General features: G+C 36.4%; 1 protein-coding gene across 5 annotated transcripts in view; it reads left to right on the top strand.

Annotated features, from left to right (window-relative positions):
- NRG3 (neuregulin 3) overlaps positions 1 to 24,559 on the top strand; it is a 1,123,251-nt gene that overhangs the window by 976,144 nt on the left and 122,548 nt on the right. The window lies entirely within an intron of this gene.

The raw sequence follows: 24,559 nt of genomic DNA, 5'->3' as shown, positions 1-24,559 counted from the left end.
CAGATAATACAACTAATAGAAAATTTCAAGTTTCTTAAGACATACTCCAGGGAAGAAGATATTAGCTTGGACTAGTGTGATAATAGAAAATATGAGGAAAAGTTGATAGATATTTAGGAAGTAATATCTAGTGTTTGAGAAGGATTGATATTAAAGGTTGGAAGAGGGAGAGTTATCAAGGATGACTGCCAAGTTTATAGTTCAGAGCTCCAGATTAAAAAGTGGGCCACTTACTGAGAAAGAATTCTGACAGAAGAACATATTTATGGGAAATGTTCACTAGATTAGATATACAAGTGTTGATTTGGGATGCCTTTGACATATTTGAGTGATAGATGTTAAGTTGGTGGTTGTATTGTTGGAAGTGTTGAGAGTTAATTAGAAATTTGTGAAACATCTTTACACTGGAATTGGTGTTTCCAATTGTATGGTATTACTCATTATTGCTCCATTCTGTAGGTATTCCATCATAGGAAAGGCAGACAGCTCAATTCCTACATGCTTGCAGTTTTGCTGGATAGATGTAATGAAAAAACAGAAAATCAATGAAATTCAGGATGTTATTCAAATGAAGCACCATGGAATGTGAGATAGTTGTGGAAGGAAGTGAAAGAAGGATGACTCGTCGCAATAAAATCAATTTCAATTAATAGTCATCATGGGAGTGCTTTAACAAGCTGGTGGGAAGGAGAGATTATAGTCATATGGGAGATTGGTTGATTTTGATGTTGAAGATGGAGGAGTTATAGGAGATGATAATATTGAAAGTATTCCTATGAGAGTAAATAACCAAACTGAGGTTGAGGAAGAAATAATTTGAAACTAGAGGTCAAGTACTTAAGAGGACATAGTTTTGAATAAGTTATCTAATGGATAGTCCAGTTACTCATGATAATGCTAGAATTGGGATAGAGAGTAAAAAAAACTTTATATGTAAAGTTTCCCATTAATAATATAAACTATATTGGAGTTTAGTAGATGACAATGAAGAGTATAGTTAAGGGTAATGTCAGATGCATCAAAAAGTAGAGCCCACATTATTATAATGGCTCAAGGACAGTAGCAATTTATTTCCTGATACTATTTTTTCTTCTCCAAGTTAGGGGTATTTCCTGTTTAAGGTAGCAAATGACTAGCTTTATCCAAGTAGTGAATTAGAGATCCAGGCTTCTTCCTTCTTATGGTTTCATTATTACATAGGTTTCTTTATTATCTGCATGTAGTCAGCAAATGGGGAAAGAGAAAAGAGCCAATGCATGCCCAATTCTTTTTTTTCTTTTTTTTAAAAATTGTATTTTAGGTTTTGGGGTACATGTGAAGAACATGAAAGATAGTTGCATAGGTACACACATGGCAGTGCGATTTGCTGCCTTCCTCCCCTTCACCTATATCTGGCATTTCTCCCCATGCTATCCCCAACTCCCCACCCCCTGCTGTCCCTCCCCTATTCCCCCAAACAGACCCCAGTGTGTAGTGCTCCCCTCCCTGTGTCCATGTGTTCTCATTTTTCAACACCTGCCTATGAGTGAGTACATATAGTATTTCATTTTCTGTTCTTGTGTCAGTTTGCTGAGAATGATGGTCTCCAGGCATGTCCAGTTCTTCAAAGACTGATCTACAAGAACTCACATCACTTTTTGATTAATATTCTGTTAGGTGGGACTAAATCACACGACCTCATTTCACTGTAAAAAACGGCTGGGAAATGGAACCCTGAGAGAAAAGAGGAAACGTGTAAATGCCAATGTGTAAATGCCATAAACTTTAAAGGAACAGGATTTTTCATAAGAGACAATTGAAAAAGTACTTTAGAAGCCAGGAGGACAGATCCCCAACATTGAAAGTGAGAAAATAAAAACAACTCTTGAGCCAGGTAGAGGAAAATGAGCTTTTTCAGGCAAGATTCAGGTTTCAGTTAAAATAGAAGAAAATAAAGAGTCAAAGAAGGGATTGAGAATGCAGAGGGTGTGTTGCTGGATGTAGACGAGAAATTTCATGGAGTCAAGTGGAGAGTTTAATTAGTGGAAGAGGAGTAGAAAGCTGAGTCATGGGCTACAAATTATGGAAAATTATGGGCATATTTTTTAGTAAGGATACATTGTTGAGAAGGGCACACAATTTGTACCCTCCTCATTCGCTGATGATGGCAGGGATTCGTAGCATGGAGGTATGAGCATCAGTAGTCATTTTGAATAAAATGGGCCCTGGACTTCTTGTTCAAGAGAAATTGCCCCCCACTAGTCCGTGGTGAATGCAGGCTCAGTGAGGCTTTATAAGTTGTTCAGTAGCATGCCCTCAAACACAGGAAACACTGCGTGTCTGCTGCTGGGGATGGGGTAGCTCTATACCCTAGTGTAGCCATGACTGTAGCAAACTAAAATTGCCATGCAAATGTTAATTAGTGATGAAAGAAATGGACCAGTCTCCATTCTATTGTACTTCCTATTGTGTCTGAAGACCGCCAGTGGCACTGGTAACTTACAGAGTAATGATTTGCTATAGATCCAATCTATGTATTAACAGTTCTGTTTTAGAACTCATTTAAAGAAATGTAGCTACTGATATTAGGAAAAATAGTAGATTGTTATGTAGTTCATCTACATGAATTACAAGACTAAGGTAATGGTGAATTTTGCAGATGATAAACTCTAATCATAGCTATAAGACCTTATGGGAAATGAATTCTCAGTGGGTGAATGTTTGACTACAGCAATAGAGATCATCTTGGAGGGAAGGGGAACAAGTCAGAGTTAAAGGAAGTGGCTGGGGCCGGGCGTGGTGGCTCATGTCTGTAATCCCAGCACTTTGGGAGGCCGAGGCGGGTGGATCATGAGGTCAAGAGATCAAGACCATCCTGGTCAACATCCTGTCTCTACTAAAAATACAAAAAATTCGCTGGGCATGGTGATGCGTGCCTGTAATCCCAAGCTACTCAGGAAGCTGAGGCAGGAGAATTGCCTGAACCCAGGAGGCGGAAGTTGCGGTGAGCTGAGATTATGCCATTGCACTCCAACCTGGGCAACAAGAGTGAAACTCCGGCTCAAAAAAAAAAAGGGGGGGGAGTGGCTGGTCTGCATATAGATAATGGCAGCTAGTGAATAGCTTTATAAATTTAGTGAATATACTGTTTTCACTGACCTCATAAATTTACCCCCACAGATTGTTCTAATTGAACACATAAAATTCTGTTTGCTGCTTTGAGGACAATATTTTCAGATTTAATTTTTTTTATTTCTTGTCTTTGAAACGGAGTCTTGATCTGTTGCCCAGGCTGGAGTGCAGTGGCGTGATCTTGGCGCATTGCAACCTCTGCCTCCCAGGTTCAAGAGATTCTTCTGTCTCAGTCACCCAAGTAGCTGGGATTACAGGTGCCCACCACTATGCCTGACTACTGTTTGTATTTTTATTAGAAACGGGGTTTCACCATGTCAGCCAGGCTGGTCTCTAACTCCTGACCTTAAATGATCCACCCACCTCAGCCTCCTAGAGTGCTGGGATTACAGGCATAAGCCACCATGCTTGGCTAGATTTAATTTTGATAATAGAATCCACATGGGTAAAATTTATTTCATTGGAAGTGCTACCATCCCTAGTAATATGACATCTCTAGGTATAAATTCAGCTGGGAAGCAGAAATATAGGCATAGTCTATATAAGTTTAATAATGTCAGTTTACTATTGTGCCAATAATTAATCAGTGTTAGTTCTATTTGTGTGTGTGTCAAGTTCTTTAAAGGACTTGATTTTCACAGTTTTAAGTTCATAGAAAAATTGGGTACAAATTACAGAGATTTTTCATGTATTCTCTGTCTTCCAACATGCACAGCTCCTCCCATAATCAAGATTTCCCACAAGAGAGGTACATTTGTTGCAATTTAGAAACCTACATTGACTTTTCATTATCACTGAAAGTTCAAAGTGTATATTATGATTCATTCTTGATGCTATACTTTTTATGGATTCAGACGATGTATAATGATATGTACCCATTATTATATTATCATACAGAGTATGTTTATGGCCTTAAAAATTCTTTGTGTTCTTTCTATTCATCCTTCCCTTTCTCCAACTATTGGCCTTTTTACTGTTGTCATAGTTTTAACTTTTACAGACTGTCATGTATTTGGAATAATACCTTTTGTACTTCCTTATCTTACTTAGTAATTTTTTCAGGTGTTTTCAGTGCTTGATAGCGCATTTGTTTCTAGAGCTGGATAATATTACATTGTCACCTTTTGAAGGACATCTTGGTTGCTTCCAAGTTTTTATAATTATGGATATAATTGTTGGAAGCATCTGTGTGCAGGTTTTTGTGTAGAAATGCATTTTCAACTTTTTTTGTGTAAATACCAATAAGCATAATTGCTGGGTCACATGGGAATGTTATGTTTAGTTTTGTTAGAAACTGCCAGACTGTCTTCCAAGGTGGCTGTACCATTTTGCATTCCCACCAACAATGAATAGGAGTTCCTGTTGCTCCACATGGTCTCCATTATTTGATGTTGTCAGTGTTCTGGATTTGGGCCATTTCAATAGATATGTAGTGATAACTCACTGTTTCAATTTGGACTTCACTAATGACACTTAATGTGGAGCATTTTTTCATATGCTTATTTGTCACCTGATATTTCCTTTAATGAGGTGTCTTCCAAGGTCTTTGGTCCATTTTTAAATCAGTTCGTTTTCTTATTGTGAAGAATTCTTTGTATATTTTGAAAAATGATCCTTTATCAGATATATCTTTTGCAAATATATTTTGTCACTCTTTGGCTTTTCCTTTTGTTCTCTTGAACAATATTAATACAGTCCAGATTATAAAATCTTCCTTTCAGGTATTGTGCCTTTAATACTGTATCCAAAAAGTAGTTGCCAAATCTAGTTTATCTAGATACTCTCATATGTGATCTTCTATGAGTGTTATAGTTTTGCATTTTATATTTAGGTCTGTGGTTTATTTTGAGTTAATTTTTGTGAAGTATGTAAGTGCTGTGTCTAGGTTCATGTTTTATTGCATGTGGATGTTGAGTTGTTTCAGCATAATTTGTTGAAAAGTTTATCTTTTCTCCATATATTGTCTTTTCTCCTTTGTCAAAGATCAGCTGACTATATTAATGTGTATCTATTCTGGGTTCTCTATTCTGTTCCATTAAACTATTCATTTTTATTTATTTATTTATTTTTGCAAATACAATACTGTTTTTATTACCATAGCTTTACAGTAAGTATTGAAGTAAGGTGGGTCACTCTTTCAACTTTGTCTTTTAATGTTGTGTTGAGGTTTCTGGATCTACTGCCTCTCCCTATGAATTTTAGAATCAGTTTATCAAGATTCACAATATAACTTTCTGTGATTTACATTGGAATTGCATTAAATCTATAAATGAAGTTGAGAAAAGCTGATATCTTGACAATATTGAGTATTTCTATACATGAACATGGAATAGCTCTTCACTTAGGTTTTTTTAAGTCTTTCAGTAGAGTTTTATAGTTTTTTTTGCATACATCATATATTTATTTTGCTAGACTTACACCTAGATATTTCATTTGGGGGATGCTAATGTAAATGCTGTTGTGTTTTTAATTTCATATCATATTTGTTTATTACTGGTATCTAGAAAATATATTGACTTTTGTATATTAATTTTGTAGCCTGTTACATTGCTATAATCATTTATTTGTTATAGTAATATTTTAAATTTTATTTTTTTCTAAGAAATTATGTCATCTACAGTTTTACTTCTCTTTCAAATTTGTCTTTTTATTATCTTTTCTTATCTTATTGATATCACTACAACTTCCAGTATGATGTTGAAAAAGAATGATGAAAGGGGGCATCTTTGCATTGTTCATAATCTTAAAGAGAAAGCTACAAGTTTCTTATCATTAAAAATTACATTAGTTATAGATATTTTTTAGCTATTCTTTATCAAGTTGAGAATGTCCACCTCTATTTCTAGCTAACCGAAAGATTTTACCATAAATGGGTCTTGGATTTTGTCAAGCATTTTCTCTATATCTATTGAAAGGATCATGTGATGTTTTTTAGCCTCTTGATGTGATGGATTACATTTATTGATTTTTTAATATTGAACCAACTTGGCCTCCCTGAGATAAATGGATAAATGTCACTTGGTTGTGTTGTCCAGTTGTTCTATTTTAATGAGTTACATAATACATTTTTTCTCTTACTTTTATTATTCTTGCTTTGAGCAATATGAATTTCATTCATTCTTGAGGAACACAGGGTCACAAGGAGTTGATGATCTGAAGCACACATTTCTTCTTCCCAAACCTTTATACTCTCAATGACCAGCTCTATTTGTGAGCTTACTGATCAGACTCAAAACCAGAATACTTCAAACAGTTTAATAAATTCCAGTTTTATAGCAGGAAACTCCAAGTCATATGCTGCAAGAATTCTGTATTTAATTGACATACATTTATCACATTTACTATATGGCAGATGTATAAGATTGGAGATGCAGATATATAATTCATATCCCTGGATGTCCAAACTCTAAGATTAAAATGAGAAAGCTACACATAAGTGAGGTGATACAGTAAGTGCTGTAAAAAAGGGTTAGGCAAGATACAATATGAAAAAAGAAAAGAAAGCAATTGAATGGGCTTGGAAAGTTCAGGAACAGTTTTCCAGAAGAGGAGGCACTTAAGTTTAGTACCAGCCAAAGTGAATAAGCTATACTGAGTAATGCCATAGCAAAAATCTATATGGGCCCCATCTTGCTCCCACATTAAAGTAAGATTTACTATTTCAGTCTCTCTTTCTGTATCTGTCAGCTTCCTAGGGTCACCACTTTAGGATTGGAGAGAGAATATCAACTTCAGTAAAAACAAGTAACCCAAAAGGTTTTTGAGTTAATCTATTAATTTTAAGGAGTGATCATCCTATTGAGGAAGCCGTGTCAAACCTAACATCTGTAAAACTGTCAACATTCGACAGGATTTTTCCTTATTTATATTCATGAAATTTTCTTAATTATGCTCCTGGGATTGGTACCATGAAAATTTCAACAGCAAATACTGATCTGGAATACAGTGTCAGTTAAAAAATAAAGTTAACTGACATAATTAGACCAGAAATTTTGAAATACACACAGAAGAATTGTGTTTATGACGTTTTTGAAATAAAGAGCCTTGATGTAAAATCAGTAACCAACAATATATATCTTAAATTTATATCTTGGCCGGGCGCGGTGGCTCACGCCTGTAATCCCAGCACTTTGGGAGGCCGAGGCGGGTGGATCACAAGGTCAAGAGATCGAGACCATTCTGGTCAACATGGTGAAACCCCGTCTCTACCAAAAATACAAAAAATTAGCTGGGCGTGGTGGCACATGCCTGTAATCCCAGCTACTCAGGAGGCTAAGGCAGGAGAATTGCCTGAACCCAGGAGGCGGAGGTTACGGTGAGCCGAGATTGCGCCATTGCACTCCAGCCTGGGTAACAATAGCGAAACTCCGTCTCAAAAAAGAAAAAAAAAAATTACATCTTAACTTCATTCATTCATGCATGCATGAGGGAAAATAGACAATTTTAGGGTCAAATGTTCAAAATTTCCCTCACAGTTTGAATAGATCGAGAGATAGAATGGACAGACGTCTTTGTTAAGCTCAAATGCTCATTGTGTGATGTGAGAAACAACCAATCATTTAGACTAGGCAATTGGCCAAAGGCATGTCAGATTGGCCATTTTGGAAGGCACAATAATCACGGAAGATTACTTACCTAAGAAATCTCTAGCTACTGTGTGAGATGCTCAATGATGAAACATATCTCCTTATGTCCTTTTGAGTTATTTGTTAAGTGGTTATTTTTCTAACAATGCCTTGACGCATTTGATATTCCAGGCATCAGAGATGTTTATATGAAAGCAGGTGCAATGCCATTTGAAAACATATTAGCAAAGCAAAAGGAGAATTGAAGATTGTGTGGAAGATCTTTCATGCAAATTGCCTTCATTCGCAACTGGTAAACAAAATGAATGCTGTCACTTAAATATCTTGTTGGTGATTTGACATTGTTTTTAGGATGGCATAATATATTTAGGTAAAGTATTGATTGAGCAAACTCTGGTGTAATTTTTTTAATCAAAAGATTTATAAAACAGAAAAATAAGATTCTTAATTAAAATCTTAAAAAGTTATTCTAAGAAAATCTTTGTATTTTTTAAGCTAAAAAAAAGAAACACTGTTTTTTCCATATGGAAGGAATAGAAATGTGTTATACTTAAAGTCTGTGATATAAAATATATTTATAGGTTTATAACTGACAGACTATTACTTCAAACTTGACCATATATTGGGTATTCTTTCATCTCCTTGTGTAAAGAAAATAGGCTTTAGTGTATTTCAGTGAGCACTGAAGATAATCTCCTAAGAAGTGACTGGTTAATTATTGTTTTGATGATAGGAAGTGGGTTTTTTTTTTTTTCTTAAAGCTACCCTGTATACTGTAAATGAATTGATGTTTTTCCTTTAAATCTAACGGGCTCATATGTCAGTCAAATGAATTCATATTTCTGTTCTAGTTTGTGAATTGGCATTAGAAATAGAACTAAGGATTCTTTTTTCCTAAGTTGAAGTCTCTGAAGTAGACTTATTTGGAACAAAAAAAAAAAGATTTTCATTCATTCGAATATATTATATTTGTGTATAGAATAAAATGCTAATTTATAAATATGTATGCTTAGGTGTGTGTTTGTGGAGGAGTGCCATTAAAAGAGTATAGTTTTGCTAGTGTGCCCTGGGCCATGTTAAACTATGTGAGAAATCAGATATAGTGGAAAAACAAAAGTTACATGATTTTTTAAGCTCTCAAAATAAGAATCTGCATGATGTCGTAACTATTTAAATATCCATCTTATAAATGATAAAACTTGACTACGAATTAGCTGAAATATCTTTCTAAAGAGCAGGAAAGTAGCAGATAGGAGTTGAATTCAAATCTTGTCTTCCTCCAGCGCTCCTGAATTATTTAGGTGACTAATTGATGGGAAAGAGGGCTCCATGATTCCTCAGAGAGGTTGTGCTCTGGCGATGTTTCAAACACCAAAGCAATTCTGTGACTAGTCCTTAGTTTTGAAGGTCATGTTTTCTGAATCTCTTCATGTTTTAAGGATCTTGGCTAGTAACTCACAATTATCCAAGCTACAAGCAAATGAAATATGAACCAGATCCTGTTTATAGCTGCATTCAGAATTACAACTGTCAACTGTAGAAAAAGGACCACTTAGCTTGTCATTATAGTCTCTCATATGGGATAATCTACAAAGTTGCGTTGTATTGAAGGGTTTTTGGTGAGTACAGACTGTGTTGAGTGAAGTCAGTTGGGTGGTTCTACTGTTACATGCCTTTGGGGCATAAAGACCTTACTCATCTATCTCCTTTGATAGAAGACATTTGACAAATTAAATAGTGATCTGAACCATCTCTCCACTGACTTCCAAAGATTCCGTCGAGGAAGTATTTAATACTTACACAATACTGTTTTCTCACTTATTTTATTTTAAGGAATATGACCACTCATTCTATTTTTTATTTTTGAAGGCAGGGTCTTGCTCTGTCACCCAGGTTGGAGGGCAGTGGTGTAATCATAGTTCACTGCAGTCTTGACCTCCCCGGCTCAAGTATTCTTCCCATTATATCCTCCTGTGTAGCTGGGACCAGAGGCATATGTCACCATGTGCAGCTAATTTTTTATATTTTTGTAGAGATGGTGTTTCTCTATGTTGCCCAGGCTGGTATCAGACTCCTGGGCTCAAGAGATTCTCCTGCTTTGGTCTTTGAAAGTGGTAGGATTACAGGCGTGAGCCACTGTGCTCAGCCCACTCTCTCTCTTTACACTTTGATTTTTTTTTTTTCGTTTATTTTAATATAGGCCTCAGTACATGCATTGTTAATCACAATCCCTCTAAATATTATTTTTAACAAAGTTGTCTTTATTTGACATGGATGTTCCCAAGACTCCCAAGCCATACATATAATAAAGATAATATTTTGGCTTAATTATTAAGATTTGTCGTAACACATATTGGTACCTCCAGGGGGGAGAAGTAAAAGTGTTTAAACAAAGTCATGACAACTAAGTCAAATAAAGTAAGTTCTGAGATAATTTTCAGGTGAGATTAATAGTGTTCAGTGATCTTTGAAAATGATACAACCAAAAGATGTATTGAAAAAGTATGCAAGTCTATTAGTCATGATTTCTGCAAAGAAGAACATGAGCATTTCTGTAAAGATGTTTTTGGAAAAGATTTTAAAATCAGCTAATGAAATTTGATTGGCAGACAATGAAGAAAGTATTAAGCTGTTGGAAAAAGCAGTGCTGTTCACTGAAGGCTAACATAAAACCAATACATCTTTGCTAGATTAATAGTATAATATTTTCCATAAAGTTCTTAAATAACTAGATGGGAAGTTTCTATATAGTTGTGAATATATGGACTTTATCAAAATATTGGACAATATTTTGATATGTAATTTTGATATTACTTATGTAATATGGTGAAACATGAATTATAGAGTAATGACATAGTGTTAGGTAGATCTGGGACAAGAAATTCTAGTTGAAGGATCAAGACCAGCCTTGAGCAGAAATTCCAGTTTCTTCTAGGGCAACATTTTAATGAAATGAAATAAGGGCATAGCTTGAACATATAGCAAATGATTGAACTTTTTGTAAATGGTGAATGAATCTTTGTCAGAATTAAAGTCGGACAAAAAGGAGTGGGCATTGGGCTGATCAAATCAGACTCAGAATAATGGGATCTTTAATCAGTAACAAGTTGATTACTTACATATACAAAATATCTAAACTGCACATGAGTTGGGAGTCGGTTCTCAAAATCTGGAATATGCTAAAATAAAGGGAAATAAAAAGCAATAATGATGTTAAGGTTGTTATTAGAAAGTAATTCTCACAGAGGGACAGGCGCAGTGGCTCACGCCTGTAATCCCAGCACTTTTGGAGGCTGAGGCAGTGTATCTACCACTTGAGGTCAAGAGTTCCAGACCAGCCTGACCAATATGGTGAAACCCTGTCTCTACTAAAAATACAAAATTAGCTGGGTGTGGTGGTGCATGCGTGTAATCCCAGCTACTTAGGGGGCTCAGGCAGGAGCATTCCTTGAACCTGGGAGTCAGAGGTTGCAGTGAGCCAAGATTGTGCCACTGCACTCCATCCTGGGCAACAAAAGCAAAACTCTGTCAAAAAAAAAAAAAAGAAAGAAAGAAAGTAAGTAAGCGATTCTCAGAGTTATCAGATGTTAAATAATCATTTTTTTAAAATAACCAGTTCTGCCTTACATTTGCTTCAGGAGCTGGGATAAGTCAGTGGAATAAGACGGGGAAGAAAGGACAATGCTGGAACATCTGAAGATGCAGCAAAGTGAAGATGATTCGGGTTCTTTTCAATAAGTAGAGTCTATTTGCTTTATGGTCTCATGATGGTTCAGCTAATCAGAATCAGTTGAGCCCCTGTTAGAGCTCAGGCCTTGTACCAGGCCAACTACAATAAGTCAAATGAGACAGACTCTCAAGAAGTTCACAGTTCAGTGCATGGGAAAGACTTTTTTTTTTTTCCGAAGCAGAGTTTTGCTCTTGTTGTCCAGGATGGAGCACAATGGCACAATCTTGGCTTACTGCAACCTCTGCTTCCTGGATTCAAACAATTCTCCTGCCTCAGCTTCTCAAGTAGCTGGGGTTACAGGCACCCACCACCATGCCCTGCTAATTTTTTTTTTTTTTTTTTTTTTTTTGTATTTTTAGTAGAGACGGAGTTTCACCATGTTGGTCAGGGTGATCTCGAACTCCTGACCTCAGGCGATCCACCCGCCTTCGTGTCCCAAAGTGCTGGGATTACAGGCATGTGCCACCATACCTAGCCACATGGGACATACTTTTAAATCAATTATTGCAATTATTGCAAGAAGGACTTAAATTGAAGTTTTGTTTTGTTTTACAAAAGGTCAGATTAAGATGTTTCAAACAAATACAGGATGTTAATATATGTTTGACACATGTGAACATAAATAGGGTTCGTGTTCACACACCTATGGAAAAATTAGGTTCTGTACCTCTACTGCACAGTTTCACAGAGTCTTGGGTATATTCTATTCATCTGTGAATCTCAGAGAGAAATCTATTGTAGGAAAGCTTTTTCAAATTATTTGTCCAAAGGAGCATATACTCTAAAGCTATGGCTTAGGTAAATCCTGGGGTAAAGGGAGACAGGGGAAGGAGCACCCACATATATCAGAACAGTTCAAGCCCTTTTAAAGTGAAAGAATAAAAAATAATATTCCTACAGTTAGTAGCTGGAGAAAAGAAATATGCGAGAGGGAAAAGGAAAAATAAAGAGAAATAGGGGATGAAGGGCATATTTGGACAATGGCAAGGAGTCCCAGGTAACTGGATAAACTTGATGGGGTCAGAGCTGATAATACCACCCTGTCTGCCCTTTGAAATAAGCGTAATCTTATCTTGTTGCGGAAGAAAACCTTCTGAGGTTTCAGGCAGGGAAGTGATGAGATTTTCTTAAACAGCTTACTCTGTCAGTAACTATGTGCAGTTTGCCTGAAGGCACTGATTGCAGAATACTAGCTAATGGGACAAGCTTGGGATTTTACTTCAAATATTCACCAAATGCTTGCTCTTTGAGCAACACTGTGGACATTAGAAGGATAAATTTTCATTTACTCTGTGCAAGATTCAGAGAAAGCAGCAAGGGCAGAATGCCTGGGGAGGCAGTGAGATGAGTTGCAAAGTGGGCCTTGAACTGGTCTTCCAAGAAAGAGTATTTGATATTTATGGGCAGCGATGGAAACGTCCTAATGAAGATGTCAGCGTAAACAGGACGAGGATGAAGCGATCTGTTTGGCAATATTGGCTTTCATCAGCAAAGGGAATCAGGTTATAATTTAATTTGGATTACATATAACTATTTCCTTAAAACATAAATAAAAGTATGCCATTCCCCTGCATAAAACTTTCTAATGGATTTAGAATAAAATCTAGGCACTATCAGCTACCATGCCAGTTCCTCCATGATCTGGCTCTGCCTAGTTCTCTAACCACTTCTGCCACATTATTCTTTTCGTTTCTCTACCTACCCCAGGGCCTTTGTCCTGGTTTTCCCTCAGCACTAGCTATTCTACTTATCTGAACATGGTTGATTCCTTCTCATAATAAATAGTTCAATTAAAATATATTCTGTAAGAGACTTGAGCCTCTCTATTTTATGCATTTCCTATTTTATTCATAATAGCTTCTTTTGTTTCCTCCATTGCATTTATTAAATTCTAACTGATTTATGTGTTCCCCTTTTCCTCATCAGCTAGAAAATAAGTTCTGTGATAGCAGAACTTGCTTATTGTGTATCTTCAGCCCAATGTTTAGCATAATTATAAAAGCTCAATGAATATTTATCGAAATAACACTTTTAAAAATAAATGTAAATGGTATATGTTTTTCTTTTCTTTCTTTCTTTCTTTTTTTTTTTTTCTGAAACAGAATTTTGGTCTTGTTACCCAGGCTGGAGTGCAATGGTGCCATCTGGGCTCACCGCAACCTCCACCTCCTGGGTTCAGGCAATTCTCCTGCCTCAGCCTCCCGAGTAGCTGAGTACAGACAGGCACGCACCACCATGCCCAGCTAATTTTTTGTATTTTTAGTAGAGACAGGGTTTCACCATGTTGACCAGGATGGTCTTGATCTCTTGACCTCGTGATCCACCTGCCTCGACCTCCCAAAGTGCTGGGAATACAGGCGTGAGCCACCACGCCTAGCCCCGTATATGTTTTTCTTAACGTTTAAGTTGCTTAAATGCCTAAAAAATATAAGCAAAGCAACCATGAAACACAAGACCATGCAATTGAGTTCTAGATTAGTTCTCAATCAGCAATCTACTTTCTTGAGATTTTTAATCAGTAGCTTATAAAAATGGTATTAATCTAATGAGGACTTTTTAAAGTTAAAGCTTCCAGTTCACTTAGTAGTACTGAGTGCTAACGGTATTAAATATTAGTGTTTCCAACAGGATTGGAACACAGCTTGAGGAAGTCAAGTAAACTTGCTTACCCAGTGAGGCTGCCTCTCTGAATGTTGAGTTCACTCTTCTGAGTATTCCATCCCTTTTTTTTTTTTTTTTTTGCATGGCAATTGAAGCAGAAGGATGTGCTGTATTGAAAGTATATTGAATATGGGCTGTTTTATTGATAAAGCTTTCAGGCACTCACCAGTTATGAGCCATAGAAGAAAGAGAATGAATGTTGACTATTATATAACTTATGGGCATGGTGGGTGACTTCATTGGAGTTATCACATTTTGTCTTTTGAAGCTACCAGGAATCTTAAATATGTGATGTATGAAATCACCATAACATGAGTGACTGGATCTTTGGTTTGGGGAAAATTGCTCCCATCTTCATTTTAGTATCCTTGCAAATACCAGATTTGGGAAGCTACGTGGTATGTATTCAAGAGAGCTATCCACATTTAGAGTGTGCATGAATGAGGCTGCCATTCATGAGAAAGAAAGACATAGAGATTCAGGGCACATAAAGTTAGTCTTTTTAAAAAGCCTAGTAAGGGAATTTTTTTCCGTGATATACTTGAAGAAATAAGGCTGATGGAAGTAAAAGTAATATGCCCAACTAATAAATAGTAAAGATGAATAATAATCCAGATCAAAATATCTCTAGAGCTTGAATTCTTTCCATAGTCCTTCCCCAGCAGCATAATAGAAAATGGTGTGTTTTCTCTAAATATGATAATATCCTCCTTTGTGCTGGGCTCCAAGCACACTGGGCCAGGGCCCTAACAACATTCTATTAGGGTCTCAGCTATAGAAGGTACATCATGGGTAGGTTGGCCAGATTTAGTAAATAAAAATGTAGGACACCCACATAAATTTAAATTTCAGAGATGCAACACTTTTTAGGCTAGATATGTTTCATGTATTGCATGAGGTGTTATCTATAAACATTGTATTTGTTGTTTCATGAAGTTCAAATTAACTCATGTTTGAGTATTTTATCTGGCAACCCCAGCTGCAGGGCCATAAGCACAGTAAGGAGTGGCCCCCACCCCCAGCAGTGTGACCCATTTCTCTCTCACACTCTAGTTCCCAGGAAGGTTGAATTAGAGTTAACATGAGCAGTGCAGGAAGATAAGCAGAATTAATGAGGAAACTTAGCAAAAGGGGTTGGAATAAGAGTTTACTTTGTGTCCCAAGGGGCAGCTCTGCTTGTCATACGGTGAGAATTAGGCACAAAATACTAAACTGTTCCAAAATTATCTCGGCAGCTAAGGTTGTTTAACAAGGCAAACATAGCCTATAAGCTCATTGGTTCTGGGTGGGATGGATCCTGCTGTCAGAGCAATTGATGAACTATTTTAAAGCCAAGTTCTTATTGTGAGCGAAATAGATTAACACCTCAGATACGGATGCTTCAAAAAACAAATAGCAGCATGATAACTTAGTTAATAAGCTTTTGAGGAAGAAAGTAGCATTTAACTTACCAAAAGATGCAGTTCAAGGTTTTATTAATGAAGTAATAACAGCTGTTTTTTTATCTGTTCACTACCCATTCATTTTCTCATTACATTCAGGCTGCTGACTTCAGTCACAAACACGCTTTTATGAGAATACGGGGCCTTTGTTTCTATGAGAAAATAATCAAGATATCTATCTTCTAGAGTTGTACTGTATCACAGTAGTGATTTAATGAAAAAGGTGTACTATGGGATTCAAGCATTGTAATAAACACACACACACACACACACACACACACACACACTGAAGCTAGGAAGACATTTATCAAATTGTGACTTCATCTCCTGTATGCTATGAGACATGGGCTATCTGCCGAGCTATATATCCATGTATCTATGTATATGTGTATACATCTATCTATGTAAATGTCCACCTCTGACGATTCATTAATAGAAAGATTGATGATGTAATACCCCACATATGCATTTCTTGGCATATAGGCATTCAAACTATGCTCTTCCTTTCTTCATTTTCTTTTCTTTTCTTTTTTTTTTTTTTTTTTTGAGACAGAGTCTCGCTCTGTCTCCAGGCTGGAGTGCAGTGGTGCAATATGGGCTCACTGAAACCTCCACCTCCTGGGTTCAAGCAATTCTCCTGCCTCAGCCTCCCGAGTAGCTGGGACTACAGGCGCACGCCACCATGCCCAGCTAATTTTTGTATTTTTAGTAGAGACGGGGTTTCACCATGTTGGCTAGGATGGGCTTGATCTCTTGACCTTGTGATCCGCCCGCCTTGGCCCCCCAAAGTGCCGGGATTCCTTTCTTCATTTTCTAATGTGTGACACTGTGTTTTCCTGGTTTACTGAGTGTGTGTGTATGTATGTGTATTTGCGTGTGCACACATGTGTGTGTCCATTAACCCTCAAGAACAAAACTGTGTTTTAGGAGTCTTTCTCATTTTTGCCAATGGAACTACAGAATTTTAGGTGCATCTTGCCTCACCACCAGGCTAACCTCATCTCTTCTACTCATGCTGTTCTCAGCAATTCAGAAGGACGTTCTCTTTACACACCGTAATTGTCCATGCCTGTCTTTTCTGCATGTGATTTCTATGTGTCATGACACTAAGACTCACTACCCTTTCCTAATACTACCTTACATGCAGATCTGCGTTCTTAGTGTATAAGGTGCTTATGTGTTCTACTGTAACTTTGCTAGATTATGGTGTCACCATGGTTTATATCCCTCTTTCCTCAAAATATTGTGAAAGACACAAAAGACATTATCATCTCATTATAGTCTCAGCTCAAATTTCACATCTCATCGCCTAAATCAAGTCCAGGTAAAGATGAGGCTCTTCACATATAGTTCCTTAAGCTTGGCAACACGAGTAGAGCTCTTGACTGTAGATGTGTTAACTCAAGAGAATTATCTGTCCCACATACGCCTAACATGCAATGGCAGATGAGCAAACAACGCTATAGACATTTCTCCTCAAAAAGGATGGTGGAGGGAATGGAAGACACTAAAGAATCGCTGGTTGATAGCAGCAATTCTGTCACTGAATATTCGAGGTGAATGTTGTAAGTTCCTTGGTCAGATCTCAGAATTGACATCCACCACTTTTGTCATATCTTATTTGTCAGGAGTTACTAGGTCTAGCATGACAAGGAGATGGGGTCCTTGAGCACACCTTAGAGATTGCATACCATGCATTTTCCCAGAGCCTTTGGCTAATTTGTGCAGGAATTCCATATGCCACGAAGGCCTATGTCACACCTTCTTTTGTGTTGTCTTCTCAATATTGCCTGTTTAAGGTGTGTAACAGTTACTACCAACAACTAGGACCCCAGGAAAAGCTCAGGTTTAAATATCTGACAAACCAATGATTACATTAACTGTCAGTGACTACCTGTGTGTGTGTGTGAATAAGACTATTATTCACCTATAAAATATTCATATCTGCCTTGCAGGAATGTGGTTAGCATAAAACAAAACAATGTATCTGGAAGAAAACAAGCATACCCTATCTCTAAAAACATTTACTTTTATGAGTTTATGATGCTCTCAATGTGTAGAAGACATTATTTCAAATGTAGTTGGGTAATACATTTGACATATGTAGAATTTGCTATACAAGAAGGCATGCCTGTTTTTCTTATTCAAAAGCAAAGCCCTGGGAAGTTATATTGTTATAAAAAGTCCTGTTTTTTGTTCTTAAAATCAAACACCACATATTTACAGTTTTTTTTTGCAAAAATTACCTGAACTCTTATTTCTGTGAATAAATATATTGTTATTAATTATACATTTAGAAGAAGGCTCAGAGATCAGCAAGTCTGTCTGATCAGTCTGTATATGGGGTTGAAATCTGTCTGCCTATATCGCACAGTGTCATGAAGTCATATATTCCTGGAATTTAATCTTTGCTCTTTTTGTTACTAGAATTACATTAATTTTCCTGGGTCTCAGTGGTCTTGTCTGTAAGACAGGGCTAATAACAGTACAGTGTATATTCTAACAACTCTTGGAATTGCTGAAAAGAATTTCCCCAATCAACTTCTAATCTGCTCCTTCATCTCATAGTCTGTCTAGTACTTCAAGATAATTATCCTAGCTTCTCTCTAAGTCTTATCTCCTTAGTCATACTTGTTAATGATATTATTTTCAACTCTTTCTTTTCCTGTGTACTATTCAGAAAAATTTTGGTTTGTCATTAACTCTTCAGAAGTTGAAACCTATGTCCCATGGTATTTTGAAATTGAGTTGAGAGAATGCATGTCATACTTCCAGAATAGCTCATGTGCAGTAAATGATCCAATGTATCCTGATTTATCTTTCCTATCATTTTTTTTTTGCACCAAAGTTGTGTCTCTATCTAGGAGGTATCTTTGTAAATATTTTGCTAAATGTTTTTTTCCCTTTTCCAGCCACACTTTACAGAGTGGAGATATTATGAAATTCTGTCTTTTTAAAATGCATTTTTATTATGTTTTCTTGGTATGGAAATACTGCTTATGTTTATTTTGTAATTTGTTTTGGCTTTATAGTTGTATAAAAGATATAAGCATAATGGGTCTACACCTTGCTTTATATATCTACTATTAAAATTTTTCTTGAAATTGAAAAAAAAGGTGCTTGTCTTACATAGCTGTGGTTGTTTTATGTAATCTTTAGTCAACAAAAATATCACTCTTAGTGAACTAGTTTAGAACTTTTAGCAGATTCTACTTATATTTAAGATGATTTATTTAACTGAGATATAACACTTTGCATATTGTTCTAAATTTTGTCATCTTTGTTTTTTCTGTTTCACAGATAGAAAATACAGATATTTTTGCATATTGTGGAAATAAAGTTTAAAAATTTGACATTCCCTGAGCCAAAAGAAAACATTTTTCACCTTTCTGTTTTGCCTGATTAATGTTTAAATTCTCATCAAAACTAAAGTAATTTTTTAAATGCTGTTATAGGTAGAACCTAGCAGTTTGGTAATGCCCACATGTATGACAAACACAGAAAACTGATATTGCTGTAAAACGGACACTAAACTATTAAAACCATGTGACATTATCCCCTGTCCTTTAACCAGTAGTACACTTGTGCTTTCTACTTCTAACTAATCATTACTTTCCTGGCATATATTTACCAAATTTTACCTAGAATTGTAGAACCAAATGTTTCTTACTCTTCATACTGCAAAAACCTGAATGATGTTTGGTAACCGTAGAAAAATAGATGTTGCACTAAGAATCATTGTTTTTGCTATTGCCACTGGTCTGACCAATGGAAAGATGGGAATGTGCCTATCAAAGTTCTTTTCTCTCATACATACAAAAAATATTGATTCTATCTTATAACAACCAGAACTTTTCCAGTCATTCTGTCCTCCAGATATACACACTGATAAATGAGGACATACTGAAATGGGTGTGGATGTCCCTTATTTGTTGTTTTCTCTAGAAATGAGATCACAATTTCAGAACTACAGTTCCAGATTTCAAAACCTTTTCTTTTTTTGGCTTTATGTTATAATAGGAAAATATCTTCAATTTGGTAAAGTCAATCTTCTATCCATGAAGAATAATCCTCTGCCCATAATTATAACTTTTCTCAGTACACTTTCTTTTTTTGGAAAATGTAGAGCCATGTATATGTTTTAATACTGAGAACACAATGAGTTTTCTAACACAATTGTGACAATAGAATGCAAAAGCATGATGCTCCTGTAGCTGAAACATGAGCGCTAAAGAAACTATCCTCAGGAAAACAGGCGTTCTCTCTGGAGACTACAGCGTGCCTGCTGGGTCACAGTGATTCCATGGTGCAGGGAGATTGCCTTATTATACACCCAGCATCTTAGGAGGCTGACATTTCTGTCAAGTTGCCGTGGGTGAAACAGCAATAGGATATGAACGCTATTATTTATTAAGTATAATAAATTGCAGTTTCTGCCAATTTATAAAGCTACTTGAGTTTGTAAAACTTCTGCTTATGTAAAAGTGAGACTGAAGTAATTAAGACCAAATATAAATTGTGTTGTATGTCAATACTGATCTTCAAAAGTATTAAATATACCTCATAAGCCAATTGCAGTGTAATCATTATGGCTTTTAGAGTTTGAGGTACTGAAGAATTATAAGGCATCTTTGAAGTAAATTTTATCATATCGAAAGGAATCCCCTTTTTAAACTTTTATAGTGCTTAAGACCTGGTTCAATCTGAGATTTTCTTACATAGAGATACTAACTCACATGTATGAACATCTATTATTGAGAATGCCATAAACACTTCTCTATCTTTCTGCATCTTTCAATTAAAGATTTTTTCTTTTTTAGATGGAGTCTCACTCTGTTGCCCAGGTTGAAGTGCAATGGTGCAATCTCACCTCACTGCAACCTCTGCCTCGTGGACTCAAACGATTATCCTGACTCAGCCCTCAGTAGCTGGAACTACAGGCAGGCTCCACCACGCCTGGCTAAATTTTGTATTTTTTGGGGAGAGACGGCGTTTTGCCATGTTGGCCAGGCTGGTCACAAACTCCTGACCTCAGACGAACCACCTGCCTCAGCCTCCTTAAATGCTGGGATTACAGGAGTGAGCCACAGCACCTAGCCCTATCAAAGATTTTTTGTGAAATAAAGATAATTCCATTTCCTTGGTTTCAACATTTTTCATGGAAGAGTGGATTATTTTTTCTCCTATTATGTGTCTTCTTTTCATATACCCTCAATTTCCCTTACTCATTTGTCTTTTATAAAGGCACTTCCTTTCTGTTTTTGGAGCTCAACTCTCACTAGCAGTACCTCACATATACATGAGTTTGAATGTTCTTTTACAGGAAGAGAAAGGTATTTTTGGCAATTCTGAACCTTTTTATAAAGTTCAAATTAGATCAATACATTTTGCAGCTTTTTTTTGACTAAACAAAAGCTACTTTAACTGCATAATTTTTCTTATCCAACTGACTTATCGAATTAATGGGATAATAGGACCAATACACTTGGGGCTTTGGGGCTTAGTATTGTCAGTGCTACTGATTTGTTTAGAATATTTCCATGAATAGTTCATAGGATCATAGCACACTGTGGCTGAAAGGACCTCTTGAGACCTTTCAGTCTGTAATTCAGATTCTTATACTTACTGGAATCTGAGACCAAGAGATGCTATAAGACATGCCTACATTTTCTCAAATAATAGCAAAGCTAAGATTCAACAGCAAGCATTTTCTGGCTATCTGCTACTAGATATAGTCTTATAATTTCACCTTTACTACCTTTTTCTTTAAATGACAACCAGTTCAGATCCTCAATTCTTATAGCCCAATGTATTTACACCTAGATAGAAAGATAGACAGTTGTAGTCCCTCTTCAGTGAGGACTCCATACAATTAGACTTGAGGCTTGATGACACCCTTGTAAAATCTTCCTAACTAGCAAAGATGCATTAGCACAGAAGCAGTTCTTACCCTTCAGAAATGTCTTGCAAAATGTCTCCTGCAGTCATTGTTTTGACCTGGCTAAAGATGCAGTGTAGCAAGAGTGGCTAGGTTCTACCCCTAGACACTGTCATGGCATTGTTATTTTTAAAGAGTGTCTGTAAGCTCCTACTATTGTGCTGCATTCATCTGTGTGTCCTTCATGCCCAGCTCGGAGATAAGGACAGATCAGGCTCTTAAATGTTGCTGGACAATTGGATTTTCATAAGCCACTTTTAATGATTTCACATACCCAACATCAGCTCCGATTACATTGGAAGTGTTATTCTACTCTTACCTAGATGACATTTAAAATCACTTCATATTGAAAAACAAAATTAACTCAAACAAAAAAGATGGTTAAAAGAGTTTATGGCAAATAGAGAGAATTTGGCTGTGAATTATGTTTTCCAATCCCTGCTGTATAGAGCAAATCGTTAGAATCAGCATTTATAATTGAGCTTCAACTACACGCTTTGTTTTATAATTTGCTGTAAGGTAATTAGAAAAATGTTCATGAAAGCATGACACGTATAAATCACAGGTATATTCATCTGAAGTATTTTGTGCAGTTTATATTTATAGCTCATTGTGAGAAGCCAAATTTTAAGCAGACAATTAAAGGAAGGTAAAGGGACTATTTTCCCAGCAACTGCAATGTACTAGGCACAATGCCAGACTCTGCACAAGCTCTGTCTCCATTAATCTTCTCTAATGTAAATATTGCCACCATTTCAGAAATAAAGAAACTGGACTATGTAAAAAACTGAGCTTAAGGGGATCAATAAACATATTATTCTTTGTTGAACATATGCAGGTCTAATTAAAGTAATTGCAAGTTACATCTAAATAATTTGTGATAGAGACAGAAGTTGAACCCAGTGCTGGCTGGCACCCTAGTTATTGTTATAAAGGCAATTTGCATTATTGGGTTATTTTGAATAATATACATTTTATATTTTTTTAAATAACAATTTAATTTGCAATGATGAGTTTACAGATACTTTAAAATAGAATCATATTATGGCATCATTATATATCAAAGGCCATTTATAAGAGCTCCCTTTGTGTGCTCTTATTTTCCTTGTCTAAATGGAGCCAGATGATTAGAAATTGTAGAAAAGCATAGACTGGTTCAATAAAATTGAACCTGGAGACAAATTCAATTCTATACCCTAACACAGCACTTTATAAAGTGTGTTCCCTAGTGATATTAAGAGGTGTTTTGTGCACACACACTCACATACCACACAAACATTAAAAATAAATAAATGGTTACGTATGTGTATGACAGAATTCCATGATCAAATGTTTTGAGGGAATCCTGGCTCGAAGAAAATTAAGCATTTGTTTCAAAATTACATAAATGCTCATATCCATTTGAAAATGTGCCTTGTGAAACTCCGAGGGAGAAATGGAATTTGTGAAATTCCCAAACTTTTTCATTATAAAAATCTCTTTTACAAGAAACAATCGGTAAATCTTGGATTGTAAGTAGTTAGCATGACATATCTCAGGAAATGTTTCTTCATTTACTTATTAACAAAAGCATCTGAGCACTTAACATATGCCAATCATTTTATAGGCATTGGGAATGCAGAATGATTAAAACCGACAAAGATTTCTGCCCTTGTGCAGCTAATATTCTAGTAGGGAAGACTAAATATAAACAAGACAAATAAGTAAAATATATATGACTGATTCTGAGGAGTCTTAAGAAAGAAAAAATAAAAACAAGCAGATAAAAGGCTAGAGAATGTCAGGACAGGGAGTTAATTTTTAAATAGGGAGCCAGGGAAGACCTCATTGAGAGCATAGTATTTTAGTAGAAACTGAGTTAGGAAACAAGCTCTCTGAATCTTTAAGGGAAAAACTTTCCAGGCATGGGAAAGATCAAATTCAAGCACAAAGCCACTGTGACCGGAGCAGGATGAGCAAGGGGAGGAGTTATAAGATATGAGGTCAGAAAAGTTACCAGAACCCAGATCCCGAAGGTCCTTGCAGGTTATAGTAAGGAATTTTGTTGAGTGAAGTGGGAAGCCTTTGGAGGGCGTTGAACACAGGAATGACAAAACTCGGTGTTAGAGCTGATTTTTTGAGAAAAGCTCGGTGTGGTTGACAAGGAGGGTAAAACATTCAGGTAGAAGATCTAGAGGAGACATGATGGTGACCCAAACAAAGATTTTAGCACTGGAGTTGGTGAAGTCCAATCAGATTCTGGCTCTATACTGAAAGGTAGTTTGCTGGATTTGTTGAAAGAGCAGATACAGGGTTTGAGAAAGAGGAATCAGAGATGAGCCAGGATTTTGACCTCAGTAACTGAAAAGATGGTTTCAACTCCTGAGAATGAGGAAAACCTTGAGAGAAGGAGGTTTAGGGAGATAAAATCAAATATAAGGAGCTAATTTTTAGGCGTAATAATAACAAGATGCATTTTAGGTATTCAGGTGCAGAGGTTGCTTTGGCAGATGGAATACTAAAGTAGGCAGTAAATGTCAGATAGAGCATATGGAAATTCCAAGGTTAGAATGGAATTAGAAATTCCATTAGAATGGAGTTAGAAATTCCAAGGTCTAGATTTAAACAGCTAATTCTCATGTACAGAACCCTCAACATGAACTACAATTCTATAAGCTGAGTTAGTGCAGCCATGCTTCCCAAAGAAACAAACAAATAGAAAAAATAAAAATAAAAAAGGAGGCAACATCATTGGCCCCAACCTTAAGTGGTTCTCATTCATTGTGTTTCTTGGGTTTGAAGGTGGAGTTATGTGTGAAACAGCATCCCGGGTTGCTGGATGCTTTGTGATGGCTCAACAGTTTCCCTGAAGGAATCTCGATAGGAGTGTTCCTTAAGAATCCTGCTGATGAGCAGCACTCCGCCCTCACCATCTTCGACTAAAACTGCCGTGGAGGAATTTTTGCTGGTTTATAGATTGTCTGTTTTGACAAAGATAGCTCGTGACATCTCTCTGCCAGGCGAAGGACTTCTATTTTGAGACTGGTGACAGCAAGCCAAGAAAGCCAATACTCTAAGTGAATTTAATAGACTCTATTCTCACGCCACTTGG

The sequence above is a fragment of the Callithrix jacchus genome, chromosome 12 (genome assembly GCF_049354715.1).
Source record: "Callithrix jacchus isolate 240 chromosome 12, calJac240_pri, whole genome shotgun sequence".
Lineage (NCBI taxonomy): Eukaryota > Metazoa > Chordata > Mammalia > Primates > Cebidae > Callithrix > Callithrix jacchus.
The sequence above is the reverse complement of the archived record's forward strand: the minus strand, read 5'-3'. Positions and strand labels throughout refer to the sequence as shown.